This window comes from Hoplias malabaricus, chromosome 11, assembly GCF_029633855.1.
Source record: "Hoplias malabaricus isolate fHopMal1 chromosome 11, fHopMal1.hap1, whole genome shotgun sequence".
NCBI lineage: Eukaryota > Metazoa > Chordata > Actinopteri > Characiformes > Erythrinidae > Hoplias > Hoplias malabaricus.
The window spans coordinates 1,658,581-1,663,352 of NC_089810.1; positions in this window are offsets into that span (position 1 = coordinate 1,658,581).

A 4,772-nucleotide genomic window follows, 5' to 3' on the forward strand; every position below is an offset into this window, starting at 1 on the left:
TGAGCATGCGCATGACTAGAACAGAGCATGCGCAGGTTTATCTTAATCAGCAACTTTTCCAAACAAATCTTCTCAACACATTTTTTATGTTGTGCCTACAGGTTGATCAGAACAATACATTTCGTGTTAGATGAACTATCACACAATTGAGTTCTATTCCCAACTCACTATTTCAATGTATAATCAACTAAATTTGAAGTTAGATTTTTTACAGTGCAGTCTGTTTTTTTTTTTTAAGGTTTATTAAATGTTTGGTTATGGTGGGTAGCATACTTACTGTTTTATCCGAGTCACGTCGACCGTCGATGTTCGGAAGAAAAAGCGGGGCGCACCTGTTGTCGGTACCAGAGATCTGCCTCGCGCAAAGCTTACGTAATGACGTCAGACGTAAAGCTGCTTTAAACTTAATTGTTTCACGTAGTCTCAAAGTAAAAAGTTATTTTGAGATAAAATGTGTGACTTTTAAGTTAATTGAACTCATGAAAGTAAGTTGTAGGAACTAAGGCAAAATAATTAATTGAGGTTAATGTAAATAAGTCTATAATAGGAACTACTGCCCAAATACACTTTTTAGAGTGTACAAATGAGTATGTGCAAGTGTGTAAAGCTCTGATATTTAAGTACCCTTTTCTGAAGGAAAATGAGGGGAATGGATGTGTGAGTTAATTCTAATAGTGAAAATTACTTTATTGTTGTTTTTATACTTGTTCTTGTATAATTCAATTTGGAAACAGGTTATTTTCATTTTAAATGGCTTGGCCTGCTCTAAGTGTGTAGAATTACATGAGGTTTCGTAGTTACGGCTGGTAAAATATAGCGCGGATAAGCCCGTTGCAGTGGGCAGACAAGGTGCACTATATTCTGAAGCAACTTTGCGGTTGTATTTTTGGTTGTACACAAGGGACCAAAACTTGCTATATGTTGCTGAACAGCTTTTGATTTGCTCTACAACATTTCTTGTCGACTTTTCTTAGTAAGATAGGGATATCCAAACTCAGATATTTCTGTAATGGTAATTTTTATATGTCTCTGTTGAAAGAACTTGTCTGCTTGTTTGTCAGTATATTCATTTCTAATCGTCAACAGAGCTCAAAAACTAAGTGTATGTCAGGTCAGCTCGAGGTCAATGCTTTATTAGAACAAACCACATCTTGTATATCAAACTGAGATGTCTCTAAGGAAACTAAGCTTGCAGAAACATCGAGTGATTATCTTATGGTTATGACGTATAAACTACCTATATAAATATCTCTGTGAAAACATCTCCTTTGTCCACATTCACATAGTACTCTCTGCTATTGTATGTTGACCACCTTAAGGTTAAATAAACTACTTTCTGATTCCAAATGCTCTGTTAGATTTCAATTCTTAATACTTGTCCTTATTTTCTCCATCACAATTTCAAAAATACATATCAAATTCAAATGTGTACACAGTGCACATTTTAAAATGCTTGTGACAATGATACATGTGTACGTTGAACGTTTTCAAACCCATGCCTTCTTTTTTGTACAAGTCTCTGTGTATAATCAGTAATGTTGGAATTGAAATGTCCAAAATTGGAATAATCTGAAATATGTAACATGGAAAAGGTTAAGTACTAGCTGCCTGAGTACCATTTTCAAATGACCAATCATATGTTGCATTAACTTAATAAAAAATAAATAAAAACTACACTGACATACTACCATCTGGCCACAAATGGGAGTATGTGTCCACAATTCCATTTAGACCTAACAGGTGGTGGTGGGGTCTTAGGTCCGAAAGGCCATTTAGTCGAGAAAATAGCAGTTGCTTACCTCTTCGTAGTACCACACCATCCCAATCCACATATATGATACGCTGCTTGGTGGACCTTATCGGCCTAGCGCGCGGCGCACCCTAGACGATTTTTTTTGCAGAGCCCGGGGTCGGGTCCTGGGCACACGTGGTGGGAGCTAAAAATCCTCAAAGTTTGGGCCTTTTACCCGCAATTCTGCATCAATCCACCAGGTGGCTCCCGGAACGTCTCGATTCCAATATATTCCATTACATTCCATTACAGGCAAATATATTGGGATTGGGATGGCGTATATATTTATCATTCGTTGAAGTGTTTTGTAATGTTTTTAATACTTTTAACATGCCCAACATCCATAGACATTAACATTTTAAAGTGTTGGCTACTTTGATAAGGCAACACAAACGTCCTTTCACAAAGTTTCCAACTATCTTTGATATATTTATAATGCCAGTAAACCGACAAACACGTAACCACAGTGAGCCAGCCTGCCCTTCTGAAACTCTTGTCCGAACGCCTTACTTTCAAATTTTCAAGTTACCTAACGTTACTGCTGCATTACTTAAGGTGGAAGCGAAAAATGTAAAAGCTTCTGAGCGAACACCAGTCAGAATCCGAATGTTAAACAATACACCTGCATATAGTCAGCACAAAAAGATTGCTCACACATTAAAATCATGCCCAAGATAATGGAACGATGACGTTCAGAAGTAAGTTATAATCCAGCGTAGTACTAGGTTATTGTTTTGGCACCACAAGGACAGATGCTGTACTTCATCCCGGTAGGGCGTTTCATTATTGTCTGTAATCAAGCCTATCACCATGGTGTCATCTGCGAATTTGACTATGGTGTTTGAACCATAGGCAGGTACACAGTCATGGGTGAAGAGAGAGTACAGAATCGGGCTAAGAACACAACCTTGTGGAACGCCAGTGTTCAAGGTGATGGTTGATGAATGAAGGTTGCCTAATCTAACAGATTGGGGTCTGTTAGACAGGAAGTCTAAAATCCAGTGGCAGAGTGATGTGCTGATACCCAGATGGTTGAGTTTGGATATCAGCATAGACGGAATCACTGTGTTGAATGCAGAACTAAAATCGATGAACAGCATACTCACCTATGAGTTTTGACAGTCCAGTTGGGTTAGTGCCGTGTGTAGTGCTGTTGAGATAGCGTCCTCGGTGGATCTGTTGCTACGATAAGCAAACTGGTGTGGGTCCAGCGTAGCAGGCAGGCAGGATTTCAAGTGAGAAAGAACTAGTCTTTTAAAGCACTTGGAAATTATTGGGGTGAGTGCTACAGGTCGAAAGTCATTAAAGTCTGAAGCAGTAGAATGCCTAGGCACAGGCACAATGATGGCTGACTTAAAGATAGATGGTACAGCTGCCTGGGCAAGCGAAACATTAAAGATGTGAGCGAAGACACCCGCAAGTTCCACAGCACAAGCTCTTAGCACACGGCCAGGTACACCATCAGGGCCAGCTGCCTTCCGTGCATTCACTCTGCTCAGCATGCGACTGACATCCGAAGTGGAAAGTACAAGTGGGTTGTCGTCGGTGGAAGATTTATTGAAGATATCAATATCATCTGGTCGAAACGAGCGTAGAAGTTGTTCAGCTCATCAGGGACTGAAGCACTGTTGGTAGATGGAACAAAGCTAGTTGGTTTATAATCAGTCAGGGCGTGTATTCCCTGCCACGTACGCCGAGGGTCAGAGGAGGTAAAGTGCTCCTCAATCCGGCGTTTGTAGCAGTGCTTGGCTATAGCTATTAGTCTCTTCATATTGCCAGCAACCCCAGTGGGCGGTACAGAGGACTCTTGTACCCTGAGCGCTTGTTGATTTGTTTCAGGACAGAGTTAGTGTAGGTGTCCAAGTGGATGTGTGAGACTGTGGTGGCTCGGGCAGCATACTCACTCCAGTCGGTGTGCTGGAACTGTTGCTGAAGGAAGGAGTCAGCCCCATCCATCCAGATCTTTACAGTTCTGGTTGAAGGCTTAATCCTATGCATGACTGCAGTGTATTTGGGAAGCAGGAACAAAGAAAGATAATCGGACAGTCCAAGATGGGGGAGGGGTGTTGTTTTGAAGCTGGTTAAAGTCAAACCGATGCTGAATCCGGTGTTTGTGCGGTGAATGTTAATTTCCAAAAGTGTCTGTCTGTCGTAACTGTAGTTCGCAAGAGTTATTTGCGCAAGAAAACTGGAGATAGCTAAGTACAGAAGTATAACATCACTAAAACCGGTAAGACGCTGAGCCTCGCAGTGTGATCGCGATGCCATCTTGGTCCTGGGAGACCAAGGACCATTTCCTATGGAAATCAAGGTCCCAGAATCTGGAGGAAGAGAGGAGAGGCACAGAATCCACGTTGCTCGAGGTACCCTGCAAAGTTTCCACAGTCAGTGGCAGTTTGGGGTCCCATGTCATCTGATGGTGTGGGTCCACTGTATTTTCTGAGGTCCAAGGTCAACGCAGCCGCCTACCAGGGAGATTTAGATTACTTTATGCTTCCTTATGCCTCCAAGCGAGGTGGGTTAGTGCAGTGTGTAGTGCTGTTGAGATAGCGTCCTCGGTGGATCTGTTGCTACGATAAGCAAACTGGTGTGGGTCCAGCGTAGCAGGCAGGCAGGATTTCAAGTGAGAAAGAACTAGTCTTTTAAAGCACTTGGAAATTATTGGGGTGAGTGAGGCACAAGCACAACGATGGCTGACTTAAAGATAGATGGTACAGCTACCTGGGCAAGCGAAACATTAAAGATGTGAGTGAAGACACCCGCAAGTTCCACATCACAAGCTCTTAGCACCCGGCCAGGTACACCATCAGGGCCAGCTACCTTCCATGCATTCACTCTGCTCAGCATGCGACTGACGTCCGAAGTGGAAAGTACAAGCTCGCACAAATCACTCAGAGAGAGCGGGCAGCATGCACAAAACACTCAGAGAGAGCGCGCAGATTGCACAAAACACTCAGCGAAAGCGCGCAGCACGCACAAA